Source organism: Dermacentor silvarum, chromosome 5 (assembly GCF_013339745.2).
Source record: "Dermacentor silvarum isolate Dsil-2018 chromosome 5, BIME_Dsil_1.4, whole genome shotgun sequence".
Lineage (NCBI taxonomy): Eukaryota > Metazoa > Arthropoda > Arachnida > Ixodida > Ixodidae > Dermacentor > Dermacentor silvarum.
The window spans coordinates 145,297,234-145,314,055 of record NC_051158.1 but is presented as its reverse complement, the minus strand read 5'-3'; positions in this window follow the sequence as shown (position 1 = coordinate 145,314,055).

The following is a 16,822-nucleotide window of genomic DNA, read 5'->3' as shown; positions in this document are numbered from 1 at the left end:
CAGCCTTTCAGGGAGCATGGCGCATATTTGCTCTCCGACGTGCGTTCTCTCCGCGTGAAAGCGCGCGTCCCTCGCGCATTTTAACTCGCACATGCAGCGTCCGGAGCCCGGCGATTTCATCGCCGTTGAAGTCATACGGAACCTCACGGCGACGGCGACGACGACGGCAGAAATCCGCTTTGGAGTGTCCAAATAATTGCTATCACAATGAAAATAACTGGATCATCTGTTATTCTGTGCGCAAGGTTTACTATCTGTGACTGCGCAATATGTTTGTCTTGTTTGAAGCATTATATACAGTGACGTTTGCTTAAATACGTAGATTTATTGGAGACTTATACCTATATTTAAATATCTTGCTGCGAGGTTTTGTGTATACAAGCAGTGAACTTTGCTTCCAGCGACTCTTTTCTTGCCCTTTAGCGAGTTGTATCTTCGCGTTTGTATATTCCGTGCTATCTTCGCCTTTCTAATGTATATTCTGCAGAACTCCTACTTTTTATTTGTACTCACTGTTGCAAGTGTAATCTCGGTGTAATTACAATACATGACCAGTTACACCTGCTCCTGCGCAATCTATTGCAACGAGAGACAGCGTCATTGAGGTTTTTCCTGGCCGTTGCATATGTACAAATATAAACAAGGTTCTTGAATGACAAAGATTCATCAAAATATTTGTCCTCAACTTATTCATTTCATGGCCTTTACGTTTTTCATATCAGCTACATGCACTGCTTTGCTGGTTTCGAACTGATATAGTTCTAAAGTTCGTGTGATATTTTCATTACTTATTATAAAGACAAAAAAAAACGCGGTAGCATTGATATCAATCATTTCTGCCAGTATTTTTGGGACACACGAATGTATTCTTTTATGAAAAAATACATATTTTACTTCACAGTGCATAGCGTTCAATAATTCGCTTACAGCATCTAATATACAATGGCATTGGCAATGCAATTATTCATGCATTTGATCCCTCGACAAATTCTATAAGGCGGAGGCCGTGCTGCAACCTGAGCCCCCCCCGCCCGAACAAAATTTCTGGCTAGGCCACTGTATTTCACCGGTGTGAAACAAACATGGCTGTGCGAATCTTTGCTAACATTTACTGTAACAACCCATTTCTTCATTTTCGCGACGGCCCTCTTAACAGAGACGCAAATTTTTACTTGTCAGTAGAGTGTGTACTACTATTTAGTGCGTAGTTATATATAGTGTGTGGCAGATTCTTAAACTGTCCAATCTCATTTTCTGTCTACATTCCCTTCTTCACATTTAACACATGCAGCAAATAAATGCCCGGGTGCTAACATGTCATTCGTCAAGAACAGCTTGGCGTCGTTTCTCGCAAGATACATTCATTGATCTGCGGCGTATTCACCAGGAAGCTCGCATCTTTGTTGCCACTCTGCGTCAAGTGGGATTTTAAACTATTTTTACGCGGCCCTGTGGTGTGATAGCTGCGGCATGGATGCTGTGAATGCTTACTTTCGATTTGCTCTGCCTTTTAGTTGTAAAGAATGGGCTACCTTTTGAGTTGAGGTAGTTCCTTTTTCTTGTGAGAATGTTTATCAGCCTAACCAAGTGACATGTGCATACTTGAAACAGCAGCGCAAGCAGACCAGGACGATGAAATAAGTAGGAACACAAACAAGGGCCAACTCAAACAGAAGTTTATTAAAGACAGGTTTTAAACAGATTGGAACTTGACGAAGATGAGAAACCATGCATGCATGGCAGAAACAGCCAGGTACGACCAGAAACAAAATGAAAGAAAAGCCATGTCATGTGGAATAAACGTGCGTCAAAAACGAAAACTGAAAGAATTGTCCTAAAAGTGATACTACCTAACCAGAAATGCTCTTTTAATAACCGCAACTCTTCCCAATAATGCTTCCGTGATTCCTGTGGCGTTCTGGTGTTTGTAATAAAGCAAAATTGTTTTTTTCTGCTGTAGGGGTAGAACGAACAATTGTTTCATCACAAAGACGAGAACACAAGAGAAATTATGGAAGCCTTATTTATTGATTGCAAAGAAGACAAATGCATAAGTAAACTGTCTGTGCTCTTAGCGTAAAAAAGTTGCTATTTTCAAAAGAGCTTTCCTTGTTAGGTGGCAACGCTTATAGCATAAATCTTTCACTTTTTTGATGTTTGTTTTTGACCTCCATATTTATTCTACAAAACATGTCTTTCGTTCCTTTTTTTTTGTAGCACCGCGCTGTGACGACCGCGCATGCACGGCTATTTCTTTGTCAAGTTGGCCAGTGTGCTTAATATTGGCAACTGGTTTTGAAGCAATACGATCTGCCGGTCTCACGTTGAAGCTTGAAAAGTGCCATTTTGGTTTTCAAGAGCTCCAGTTCCTCGGTCAGGTCGTCAGTAACCAAAGAGTCCGACGTGGTCCAGAAAACATTGCTGCCGTCGCTAATTTCCCGACCCCATCAGACAAAAAGGCCGTGCGACGTTTTCTGGTACAATGTGCATATTACCGTCGATTTATTGCAAATTTCTCACGCATCGCGTGGCCATTAACACAGCTCACCAGAGAAGATATCCCTTTCACTTGGGGCAAAGACCAGCAGCGGGCATTTCACGAGCTCCAGCAACACATGCAAGCGCCTCCCGTGCTTGCACACTTCGATGAAGACACCCCGACGATATTGCATACAGACGCTAGTAATGTCGGTCTAGGGGCGGTGCTCGTACAATGGCAGGACGACAGCGAAAAGGCGATCGCTTACGCCAGCAGGACACTGTCCCGAGCGGAGGCTAACTACTCCACCAGTGAAAAAGAATGCCTCGCAATGGTATGGGCAGTTCTGAATTTTCATCCGTATTTGTACGGTCGGTCTTTCACCGTTATTAGCGATCACCATTCGATCTGCTGGCACAATAATTAGAAAGATCGTTCCGGCCGGCTTGCGCGTTGGAGTCTTCGACTCCAAGAGTTCGACTTTACTGTCGCATACAAGTCAGGAAAACGGCACGCTGACGCCAACTGCCTTTCTCCGTCTCCTGTTGAGACGGCAGCACAAGACGATGACGACACGGTCTTTCTGGGACTCGTGGACACTGCTGAACTTTCACGCCAGCAACGGGATGACATTAAATTGCTGCCGCTGATTGATTACCTGGAAGGACGAACCAACAGCGTGCCGAGGCTATTTGCTAGAGGGCTGGCGTCATACTGCTTGCGCCGCAACGTACTCTACAAGAACTTCTCCCCTAGCTGCAGCAACTACTTACTTGTTGTTCCCTCATCGCTTCGACGTAAAATCTTACACGCCTGCCACAACGAGCCGACCGCTGGGCACTTGGGCTACACTCGCACATTGGCACGAATTCGGCACAATTACTACTGGCCGAGACTTGCGGCGGTCGTTAAACATTATGTTCCGACATGTCTGGATTGCCAGCGCCGCCAACCGCCTTCCGTCAAGCCAACTGGCCTTCTGCACCCTGTTCAAGTACCTGCCACACCATTTGCACAAGTAGGCATGGATTTTCTGGGCCCCTTCCAAACGTCTACTACCGGCAATAAGTGGATAATCGTCGCCACCAATTATCTCACTATATATGCCGAGACAGGTGCTCTGCGACGGGGAAAAGCAGATGAAGCGGCGCAATTTTTTCTTGAATCCATCGTTTTAAGACATGGCGCTCCGGCAGTAGTCATCACGGGCAGAGGCACTGCGTTCATGGCCAAGTTTTTGGACATCGTTCTACGTTTAAGTGGTACCGCCAACTGGAAGACCACGGCCGATCACCCTCAAACAAACTGGCTGACGGACCGACTCATCAGGACACTGGCTGACATGATAAGCATGTACGTCGATGTAGAGCACAAGAACTGGGACGAGGTTTTACCTTATGTCACCTTCGCGTACAATACGGCTCGTCAAGAGAGCACTCTCAAGAAACCCTTCAGCCTCGTGTGCGGCCGTGATTTTACAACATTAGACGCAATGCTCCCTCATGAATTTGATGACAACGAGACGGGTGCTGAAGAGATCACGCAGCGAGCAGAAGCAGCTAGGCAGCTTGCGCGTTGGCGAATCCACGAACAACAGGACTGTCACGCCAGACGCTACAATCTTGGCACAGACCCGTAACATATAACATCGGCGACAAAGTGTGGGTCTGGACACCTATTCGTCGGCGTGGGATCTCTGAAAAGCTCCTGCACAGATACTTCGGGCCCTACATAGTTCTTCGACGCATCAGTGACGTCACCTACGAAGTCGTTCCGGACGGCTCTCACTGTTCAAAACGCCGACGGCATTTACCCGAGGTCGTTCACGTGCTTCGTATGAAGCCGTACTATGAAGACTGATAAGACTGCGCAGTTTATTTTTCTTTATCGCAGTTTGCCAAGCCTCTGTCATCAAGACGATCATTTTGTTTTCTACGGGGGGAGCCAATGGAACAACTATATTGCCGCGGGTATGTGCCAGTGGGGACAATGTTGAAGTAGCGCGGGCTTTTAGGTTAAGCGTGGAGACGAAGAAGACGTTGTTGGTTTTTCTTGACGACTGATAAAGTGTCTTTGTTGGTGCTGCTCCGCGTCCTCGTCGATCCCACGTCGTTACAGTATCTTTGTCTTCCCGATCAAACTTCTAGTTGAGTCAACGTCAACCTTATTTCATCGTGTTTATGTTTGTTTGAGCTGTTTATAAAATATGTACGTAAACCAAATTGGCGAAGTTGAAATTGAGATACGTGAAGTTATTTGCATTATTCATTTCTGCTAGAATGGTATAGGTTCTCATCTTGTTTGATCTTAACGTTGCTGTACAGTTCTTGTAGTATATAGCTTGGAAAGACGTTTTCTGTCAGATGAAATATTCATGTTTCTTGCTTTCGTAACGATTTTTATTGCGATAGCAATTATATGGACACTTCAACCGGATTTCTGCCGTCGCCGTCGCCGTCGCCTTCACCGTGAGGTTCCGTATAGATAAAATTGTCGCCGCGCGCCGTATGCCCGAGCGGAAGCGTGCGGGGGACGCGCGCTATCAGGGAGAGCGAACGCATGGCCGAAAGCAAACGCGACAGTCGCCCGCAAGGCCGTAGGGGTATGGGAATGAGGGAGGGAGGGAGAGAGGCGGGGCGACGCTGCACTCCGGCACCAAAGGCTTATCTTGCAACCGGGCGCAAGGCCAACTTGCCACTCAATCTCCCACGTGAAAACAAGAAAGCGGGCAGGCAGCGCGGGAGGGAGCGGAAGTGGGGGGGGGGGGGGGGCACAGCTCTGCCAACAACCACGTTCGTATTTTGCTCAGCTCAGCTGTGTCGCTCGGCCACACCGTCTCTTATCTCCACACAGCTCTGACCTTTCTATGCTCTGTGCATTCGCCACTCAGTTTCCGTTGAAGCGATAGACGGCGGATGCGCTTGCTGCCAGCGTTTTGACAGTCGTCTGCAGTCATTCAGTGTGCTCTATACATGTTTGCTTGTGCGCGCTGACACCACGCTTGTTATTTAGGTTAGTAATAGTTGGGCCACATTTTCCAACGCACGCTACACATGCAATGCTGCCCGGATCAGCAGTGCAGCGCTACACGTGTGCGCTGCACTGCTGATCCGGGCAGCATTGCATGTGTAGCGTGCGTTGGAAAATGTGTGCGCTGCACTGCCGATCACAACCGTTTCACATGCGCCTTGTCGTGGTCATCGAGTCTGTCTTCATGTCGGTCTACTTACGCCGCAGCACACCTGCTTACTTAATAAGCTCATGTTTACTACAATTCATATTGCTACCAAAGCCGTTCACCTTACTTCGTATGACATTGCTGTGTTGCTATCGCATTCATTGCTTCGCCCTTCGGGCGAAACTGTGACATTTTTAGATGCGAAGCAGCTTATAGTCGGGGCTATGTCACTCCCTGGCTCCCTCTATCCCTCCATCCGCCGCTCCTCTGCGCAACGTTGCACAGTCGTTGCGCATCGTTGCGCAACGCTGCGCATTCGTTGCGCAACGCATTGCGCAACGAATGGCAACACCTGCGGCTCCGCGCGCGATAATGCCAAGCAGCTTAGGTTAGAGGCGCGATGGTAGGCGCCTCTAACCTAAGGTAGGCGCCTGTAATCTCCTTCGCCTCCTCTTCTCTTATAGGGACGTCTTTGACCTTTCCGACCATCCTCTGGGTCAAGACTGCACTGTCAAGCACCGTATAAACACTGGCGATGCCCATCCGATCCACCGACGGCCATACCGCGTCTCTCCAGGTGAGCGCCGCATCACTCAAAAGGAGGTCGACAAGATGCTTGCCAAATATATAATCGAGCCATCCTGCAGCCCTTGGGCTTCGCCTGTGGTTCTTGTTAAAAAGAAAGATGACAGTCGGCGATTTTGCGTGGACTACCGACATCTCAACAAGATCACCAAAAGAGACGTGTACCCGCTCCCACGCGTAGACGACGCCCTGGATTGCCTTCACGGCGCCAAGTATTTTTCTTCAATGGACCTTCGGTCAGGGTACAGCAGATCGCCATTGATGACATGGACCGTGACAAGACCGCTTTTGTTACCCCTGATGGCCTTTATCAGTTTAAAGTCATGCCTTTCGGCTTATGCAACGCCCCGGCCACATTCGAACGCATGATGGACACCCTCTTACACGGTTTTAAACGGTCCATTTGCCTGTGCTGTCTTGATGAAGTCATTGTATTTTCACCGAACTTTGAAACGCATCTCGACCGCCTTTCTTCTATCCTTTCTGTTTTTCGCAAAGCCGGTCTGCAACTTAATTCATCTAAGTGCCACACTTCGGACGTCAGCTCCGAAGATCATGCTCGGTCATCTCGTCGACTCAACCGGTGTTCGCCCCGACCCTGACAAAGTTCGAGCTGTGCAGCAGTTCCCCGTTCCGACTTGCACAAAGGAAGTTCGTAGCTTTCTGGGACTGTGCTGCTACTTCCGTCGTTTCGTGAAGAATTTCGCAGATATCGCACGCCCTCTCACACACTTCCTGAAGAAAGGCGTCTCGTTTTTTTTGGGTGCTGCACAGGCTGCCACCTTCTCTAACCTCATCACGTCGCTCACTACACCACCTGTCCTGGCTCATTTCGACAGCTCCGCTCCAACAGAACTCCGCACCGATTCCAGCGGCTACGGAATCGGCGCTGTTTTAGTCCAGCATCAGAATGGGCATGCCCATGTTGTCGCCTATGCCAGCCGTCTCCTTTCCTTAGCCGAACAGAACTAATCTATTACAGAACGGGAGTGTCTTGCTCTCGTTTTGGCGGTGGGCAAATTGCGCCCCTATTTACATGGCCAGCATTTCACTGTGACTACCGATCACCACGCACTTTGCTGGCTTTCGTCGCTTAAGGATCCCACTGGGCGTCTTGGTCGCTGGGCACTCCGGCTCCAAGAATACACTTACTATGTTTCTTATAAATATGGCCGATTGCACCGGGATGCTGACTGTTTGTCCCGCAATCCCGTGGATCCGCCTGAAGCCTCCGATGACATGCCTGCATGTGTACTCTCGCTCTCCGCTTTAAGCCACATCCGTGATGAACAGCGCCGTGATCCCATTTTAAGTGAGCTTATTCAGAAGCTGGATTCCGCAGCGCCCGATCCTTCCCTTCGCTTCTTCGTGCTTAAAGATGACACGTTATATCGCTACAACGTCCTGCTACAACGTCCTATATCGCTACAACTGCTGCTCGTCGTTCCTACGCATCTGCGCTTGAGCGTTCTCGGCCAGCTACATGACGCCCCGACCACTGGTCACCTTGGAGTTTCCCGGACCTACGATCGCGTTCGGAGTCGCTTCTTTTGGCCCGGTCTTTACCGCTCCGTTCGTCGCTACGTAGCTGCTTGTGAACCCTGCCAAAGCCGAAAGAAACCACCTAAGCCTCCTGCTGGCCTCCTTCAGCCCATTGACGTCCCATCTGACCCCTTCTTCCGAGTTGGCCTTGACCTCCTCGGTTCTTTCCAGACCTCTACTTCTGGAAACAAATGGATTGCCGTTGCTACGGACCACTCCACCCGCTACGCAATTACACGCGCTCTCCCTACCAGTTGTGCTACGGTCGTCGCAGATTTCCTGCTAAACGGTGTCATCTTACATCACGGACCCCCTTGTCAACTCCTCACTGACCGTGCTGTTACTTTCTCTCCACAGTTATCGATGACCTGCTTCGCTCCTGCGCGACAAAAAACAAATTTACGACGGCTTACCACCCGCAAACTAACGGCTTGACTGAGCGCTTCAACGCTAACTGACATGCTTTCTATGTATGTCTCATCTGACCATCAAGACTGGGATGTTGCGTTGCCCTTCGTTACATTCGCTTACAATTCCTCCCTTCATCATACCGCTGGGTTCTCACCCTTTTATCTTCTGTTTGGCCGTGACCCAACGTTACCTTTTGACACTATCATCCCCGATGCCGTCCATTTGCCAACTGGGTACGCTCGTGATGCCATTTCCCGAGCTGATGAGGCACGCCAAATTGCTCGCCGTCGCCTTACTACATCGCAAGGTCACCAGAAGCACCGCTACGACTCCCGTCATCGCGACGTTATCTATACTCCGGGTGCCCTTATGCTTCTATGGACTCCGACTCGGCGTGTTGGAATCTCTAAAAAATTGCTTTCGCGGTACTCCGGACCCTACCGTGTCTTACGCCGTGTAACAGATGTCACGTATGAGATTGACCCGCTCGAGTCTTCCTCGCCAACCGTTTCATCAGCTACTGACGTTGTTCGCGTATCCCGCCTTAAACCTTACCACTCGCCTGGATCATAGCAAGCACCGTGACGGTGCTTGAGCCGCCGGGCATAGAGTTTCTCACTATAACACCTAGAGGGTAAACTGGCGCCACCGTCTATGCGAGTTTCTTAAAGGGCTGCCGTGCCCTCATGGGAATGACGGGATATGTGTCTGCGAGGCTTGTGTTGGCTGATGTTGTACGAGGCTTCGTCTAAAACGTGGATATGGCTACACAAATAACGCGCTCTTAAAATAAAATCTACATAAAAGGCTTTCATTCACCCATATTAGGTCTCTTAATAAAGTTTACTCACCTACAATGCAGCATCAAGCGAAGAAAAGCAAGGACAGACGACAAGTTGTTCCAAAGCGAGCGAGAATTTCGTTGTCTGCCCTCCAACTTTAGCGGCCAGCTGATACTTTTTACGTTGAATAGAATTGTGCATCCAATAGTATGTCCTCAAAATTAAACAAAACATGTTTTTGTGTAATAATAAAGCTGAAACAGTTTTTTTCGTGCTGTTTTAGCAGGAAATGAATCATTGTGACAGACGGAACAGTGCTAGCCAGGCACGTCTTCAAGGCGTTCGGGCTCTCCAAGAACGATGCCAATCCGAATCCACAATATACCGGCATTCCCTTGCAGACCACAGCGCAGCAGCGCCACATTTCCCTCTAGGTTTTATAGTGTGAAACTCTATGCCGCCGGGGGTCATGTCACGGTATGATTTATCTAGAGGAGCATCGATGAAGAAGACGCTGATGATCTGGCGCGCGCTCTCGGCCATATGGTTGACGCTTGATCGCCTTGTAAATATACTGTAAATACGTTATCCTGTTGTGTTTGCTTCCCCGTAACAATATTGTTACACGAACGAAGGATGAAGTACAGGAGACTATTTACAAGTATATTTACAAATGATAGCTGCAGCGCTGGCCAGATCAGCCGAAAGCTCGAGAGCGCAGAGCAGTTCGTCTTCTTCGTCTAGGCGCCCGCGCGCCTCGTTCAAACAACCAAATACCACACGCGTGTAGCATAATCCCCCGGCGGCAGAAGCGACGTCCCGGAGCGTCTAAATGTCATCACTGGGAGGGTGATACTGCTTCAGTCGTGTAACGTGCACGATATCACTGGACTGGGAAGCAGATGGGGCGTCAGGGGCGATCTCATAGGTGACGGGAGTCACGGCACGAATCACTCGGTAGGGGCCTGTGTAACGAGACAGCAGTTTTTCTGACAGGCCGAGCTGACGCGACGGAGACCATAGAAGCACCAAAGAACCAGGCGGGAAGTTCACGTCGCGGTGTCGCTGGTCGTACAAACGCCGTTGACTCTCTTGGGAGTGCAGAAGGCGGCCACGGGCAATTTCCCTTGCGTGGGCAGCGCGGGCCACGGCGTCAAGTGCATATTCACTGGTGGGTGCTGCGTGAATAGGGAGGCTTGTGTCGAGGGGCAGTGCTGGTTCTCGGCCGAACAGAAGGAAAAATGGCGAATAGCCGGCTGTGTCGTGGCGCGAGGAATTATACGCAAAGGTGACAAACGGTAGAGCGAGGTCCCAGTCAGTGTGGTCGGAAGACACATACTTCGCGAGCATGTCTGTGAGAGTGCGATTAAGACGCTCCGTGAGGCCATTCGTTTGCGGATGGTATGACGTGGATAGCTTGTGCCTCGAGGCACAGGACTGCAGGATGTCCGCGATAACTTTTGACAGGAAAGTCCGGCCACGGTCTGTGAGAAGTTGTCGCGGAGCTCCATGTAATAAAATCACGTCGCGTAGAAGAAAATCAGCAACATCTGTGGCGCAGCTTGTAGGGAGCGCTCGGGTGATGGCGTAGCGCGTGGCGTAATCTGTGGCCACTGCGATCCACCTGCTCCCAGAGGTAGAAAGAGGAAAGGGACCAAGTAAATCTAAACCAACCCGAAAGAATGGTTCCGCGGGAATATCAATTGGTTGAAGGTACCCAGCAGGGAGCGTCGACGGTGTCTTGCGTCGCTGGCATTTCTCACACGCAGCTACGAATGGAGCGAGTAAGCCCTGGCCAAAAGAAGCGTCGGCGGATCCGGTCGTAGGTGCGTGACACACCGAGGTGACCGGCAGTGGGGAGGTCGTGAAGTTCGTGGAGAACAGCCGAGCGAAGGTGTTTAGGGATCACAAGGAGTAATGCTGGGCCGTCGGGGTGAACGTTGTGGCGGTAGAGTACGCCATCTTGAAGTGTGAATAAGCGAAGGGAGCTGTCGGCAAGTGACGATTCCAGGCGGTCAATGATGACACGCAAGGACGGGTCACGGCGCTGCTCGTCGGCGACATGGACCAGTGGAAAAACAGAGAGAACGCAGGCGTCGGTGTCAGGCTCAGACGTAGAGGTTGGGTCTTCGACTGGGCAGCGAGAGAGGCAATCTGCGTCCTGGTGTTGGCGTCCCGACTTGTACGTCACTGCGTAGGGATATTCTTGTAGTCGGAGAGCCAAACGACCGAGCCTACCAGTAGGATCCTTGAGCGACGAAAGCCAACACAGCGCATGATGGTCTGTGATTACTGAGAAGGGCTTGCCATATAAATATGGGCGGAACTTTGAAACAGCCCAGACGAGAGCAAGACATTCGCGCTCGGTAATCGAATAGTTGCGCTCTGCAGTTGTCAGGAGCCGGCTAGCGTAGGCTATAACGCGGTCGTGTCCGTGTTGTCGTTGCGCTAAGACTGCGCCGATCCCATAACCACTGGCATCGGTTCGGACCTCTGTAGGTGCGGACGGGTCAAAGTGGGCCAAGATCGGTGGATTGGTCAGAATCGTGATAAGGTGTGAAAATGCGGCAGCCTGAGGGGAACCCAACGTAAAAGGCACGTCTTTCTTCAGAAGTTCACTGAGTGGTCGAGCGATTGCTGCGAAATCTTTCACAAACCGCCTGAAATAAGAGCAGAGCCCCACAAAACTCCGGACGTCTTTGACAGACTGAGGTACAGGAAAAGCTGTTACTGCTCGAACCTTCTCCGGGTCGGGTTGTACTCCGGAAGCATCGACGAGATGGCCGAGCACTGTAATCTGTCGGCGCCCGAAGTGGCACTTCGATGAGTTTAATTGGAGCCCAGCCTTGCGGAAGACGTCAAAGACAGCTGCGACGCGCTCAAGGTGCGTCTCAAACGTAAGAGAAAACACAAGGACGTCGTCGAGGTAACAAAGGCAAGTTGACCATTTGAAACCTTGAAGCAGAGAGTCCATCATCCGTTCGAACGTGGCGGGGGCATTGCATAAACCAAACGGCATAACCTTAAATTGGTAGAGGCCATCTGGAGTGACGAAAGCGGTCTTTTCTTGGTCTGGCTTATCGACGGAAATCTGCCAATAACCAGATCGAAGGTCAATGGACGAAAAGTATTTGGCACCGTGAAGACAATCAAGAGCGTCGTCAATTCGTGGTAACGGGTAAACGTCCTTTTTAATGATGCGGTTTAGGTGGCGGTAATCAACAACGAAACACCACGTGCCATCTTTCTTTTTGACGAGCACCACCGGCGAAGCCCAAGGGCTCGACGAGGGCTCAACAATGCCTTTGGCGAGCACCTTGTTGACTTCCTGCTGAATAACTTGCCGCTCTGCCGTGGACACACGATACGGTCAGCGATGAATGAGAACAGCATCACCAGTGCTTATCCGATGCTTAACAAGGGACGTCTGACCAAGTGGGCGATTGTCAGTGTCAAATATGTCGCGATAGGAAAGCAAAAGGCGATATAGGGCGGCTGCTTGGCCAGGGGCCAGGTCCGGAGCGACCATGGGACGTAATGGGCCGTCGAGGTTCAAGGCATCCTGCGGGTAATCATGAGGATCTGGAGACGCGTCGGCTGCAAAAGCAGTGACGTGGTCGTCTGTCACTGACCGGAGCGTGGCCACCGCTATGCCTTCAGGTAACACTTGCTTCTTCAAGCCAAAATTGACAACGGGGAGACACATCCGATTAGCGGCAAGGGTAACGACGGAGTGTGGCACAGAGATGTCGCGCGCCAGGAGGACATCACGAATAGGGGCGACGACATAGTCGCCATCAGGCACGGTTGCCGTTGAGGCCAATTCGACGAAGGTTAGTTTTCCATCCGGGAGGGTCCATAATTGGCCGGCGACGAATAGCGGCGTGGCTGGGGCGACGGGGACCGACGGCGCTGAGGTGACGGCGAGCGAGTGGGACGACTGTCATCGACGGATACGTGAGAGATAGAAGGCATACGGCGAGGCGAGTAGGGGCGAGGGTCGGCATATGGGCGAGGAGACGGGGAAAAGTAGCTCGAATACGGCGATGTCCAGGAGGAGCAGCAGTGGCGAGCGACGTGGCCAATGCGGTGGCAACGAGAGCAAATGGGCTTGTCGTCCGGAGTTCTCCATTCTGTAGGGTTGCGGTATCTGGGACGGGAATACAGATCGCTGCGAGGCGCAACTGTCGGCACCAGTCGGGCGTCAGCTCGGGAGATGGAGCAGGCAGCAGAAAAACTGAGGTTGGCAAACTCTTGCCGCACAACCTCCTGAATGAGGGAGATCGCTGGGGCTGGTTGGTCAATGGTGGGGTCAAGTGGGCGCGGAAGGAACGTGGCAGGACTGGCAGCCTCGAGCTCGCGGCGAACAATACGCGTGACGGTCTCATTGGAGGGGGGTGAAGCGGTAAGGGCGACGCAGGACGACGTCGCAGCCGTGTTAGGGAGCCGGGAGAACTGTGGAATTTCGCGGCGGCTTTTGGCGAGCTCAAAGTGGCGGCATTCCTTGACAATGACGTCGATGGTAGACACATTGTTGAAGATCAACAACTTGAACGCGCCGTCCGCGATCCCCTTGAGAACGTGGCCAACCTTGCAAACTTCGACCATGTTCTCGTCGACCTTCCGGCAAAGACCTAGCACGTCTTGTATGTACGAGACATACGATTCAGTGGAAGACTGCACTCGAGTAGCAAGCTCTTTCCTTGCAGCCTGCTGCCGACCGGTCGGTTTTCCAAAGAGGTCGCGGAGCTTCTTCTTGAAAGCGTCCCAGCTAGAGATCTCCTCCTCGTGTGTCCGGAACCAGACACGAGGTGTTCCGCCCAAGTAGAATAGGACATTAGCTAGCATTAGGGTAGGGTCCCAGTGGTTGTTGCGGCTAACAAGCTCATAGATGCGTAGCCAGTCATCAACGTCGACATTATCTTGGCCGGAGAATATGCCAGGATCGCGGGGAGTGGCCACCGTGACGTACGTTGTGGTTGGAGTTGCAGTAGCAGCAGCAGACGAGGTGTCACCGGGAGCCATGGCGAAAAGCTGGACGGTGCGGCCGCTGCGGAGCTCCGTGGTGAGGACGGGGAACGGCACGCTCCACCAAAATGTTACGCGAACGAAGGATGAAGTACAGGAGACTAGTTACAAGTATATTTACAAATGATAGCTGCAGCGCTGGCCAGATCAGCCGAAAGCTCGAGAGCGCAGAGCAGTTCGTCTTCTTCGTCTAGGCGCCCGCGCGCCTCGTTCAAACAACCAAATACCACACGCGTGTAGCAATATTTTAGCGGGTGGGATGGATTTATTTACAAGAATGATGGACGGTTAGCGTAGCGCAAAAGACAGGACGGTCATCGAAGCCCAACGGGCAGCGGCCAGCTCCTCGCGCACACTTGGACTTCCTCTTCCTTCGACTGCGCCGTGCAGCGTGACAATTTCTCCGGGGGTAGACGAAGCTCTCCGAGCGAGTTACATAGCCCTATAGTGGTGCAGTTTGAGTCGGGCGACGTGCACGACTTGCGTGTTACGTGACCGCCGGTTGTGCGAAGTCACTCTTGCGATGACGTAGTCACGTCACTCAGTCGTTTCAGTATGACGTATAGGCCAGTGTATCGAGACAGAAACTTCGTGCACAGCCCCTTTTTCCTCATAGGTGTCCAAAGCCAAACAAAGTCCCCAGGAGCATATGTGACGTGCACATGTCGAGCGTCATAACGAGTCTTGGCACGATCCTGAGAGGAGAGAGGCCCGAGGCGGGCCAGTCGACGCGCTTCTTCATCACGACATAAAGTCTGGCCTAATGAGTAGTCATCATGTTGGGACCAGGGAAAGATGGTGTCGATAAAACTTTGGGGGTTGCGAGCATAGAGGAGACAGAAAGGCGCATAGCCGGTGACTTAGTGCTTGGCAGTATAGCTTTGGAGGGACGAGCAGCAGCTTCAGCATTAACCACTTGGTTTCTCTAATGCAAGCGCACGAGCTTCACGACGCGAACGCTATTTTCATTTATTGTATTGTAAGCGTACGTAACAAACGGTAAGATTGAATCCCAGTTTTTGTGATCGGTGGAGACAGAAACGGCAAGCATGTTGGTGAGTGTACGATAGTGCGCTCAGTGAGTCCGTTTGTTTGCGGATGGTAAGGGGTCGAATGCCGGTTATCAGATCCACAAATACGTAGTAGTTCTTCAACAACGTCCGCAGTAAACTGCCGTCCACGATCACTAATCACAACGCGTGGAGCACCAGACTTTGGAGTCTGTTGATAGAGGTATAGTGCTCGATACTGTTATACGCTCTCGCAAATCACTAAGGCCGCGCACTGGTTGCTGTGGCGAGCGAGTTGAATTCGACTCTCCAAGTCAACATGAGCACACCAAATTGAGCAGCTGGGCCTGAATCCTATTTGAAAATCACTTATTATTTGGTTCTCGCCTATCCACCTATCGATGTGACCATACAGAACTGTCTTGAATAGCTTTACGAGATTTCAGTTCAGAGAAATAGGTCTAATGTAGTCTATTGCATATCCATCGCGCGGATTTTTGAGTAGCGGAATTATTTTGGCAAACTTCCAATTTGAATGAATCTATGCATATTTAATCGAGAAATTTATAAGATTAGGCAAATCTTGGGGAGACCGTTCGAATAATAATTTTATCATTGCTGTAGATATGCCATCAGGAGCTGGGGCTGAAGCCGGCAGCATCTTTACTACTCCCATTATTTCTTCTAATGTGACTGCTATGTAATCATTAGCTGGCCTAGGCGCCGGTATATGATAGGGGCGAACTGATGTGAATCGACGCTTTAGGTCTTTTGCGATTTCCTCCAGTGACTGTAGCAATTCAGTGGAACTTAAGCTAAGGTATTCTACATTTATAAGGGCTGAAACAATCTTTTTTGACCATAGAAACCTAAATGGGGCTATTTATTACTAGACTGCGATAGATAACTGTAATGTTTGGTGTTGTAATTTTATTTCGCTTTTTCAACTGTTTGCCTAAATGTAGCTTCAAAAAATTGATAGTCATTCCAGGTACGCGGAAATTGGTTATACACTATCTTCGTCCAGTCTGCTTTTCTTCTTCAATATTCGCGTTCACAGTTCGGATTCCACCATGTTGAATAAGTACCACTTTAGTTGACTGTATGTAGAACCTAGATTTTTTATAACTACCACTTAGATCTTGACACAAATTAACTGCCGTTCTTCATCATTTAGGCCAACTTGTGTATTTAAAGCTGAACGCAGAGAATCTTGAAATTTACTGAAAATAATTTAGGTGTGGACATGCTTTTCGACCAAACTATTTGGGCGCGTAATTTCGAAAAAAATATTGGAAGATGGTCGCTATTTGTGGCCGAGGTGTTAGCAGACCAAGAGAATATTAAAAAATCCGAACCGAAAAAAAAGTTAGGTCTAACACCCAACGCGATTTACCGCATACTTAGGTTGGGGTTCTCGAATTTACACAATTAAGATTATTTGACGAAACCCAATCTAACAATCGTTTACTACCAGAGTCGGACCGATAACCTCATGATGCATAGTGAAAATTCCAATCACCAACTATGATTATATCCTTTCTGGAGGCTGCAAGACATGAAGAGAATCTGTATTGAGAACTCCTGTAGGGAAATAAACATTGACTATCGAAAATGTGGCGCATCCAGGAAATGTTACGTCCAATGCTAGAATGTCACTTTCAGCGGAAAATGACTGGTGACTAATCTTAGCTCTCTGATAATTTTTATGTTGAGATAAAAAATGGTAATCCCCTTCTACGAGAAGGGCAATCTGGATAAAAGCTCTTTTGTGTGGATAACCAAGTTTCTCGCAAAAATAATGAAA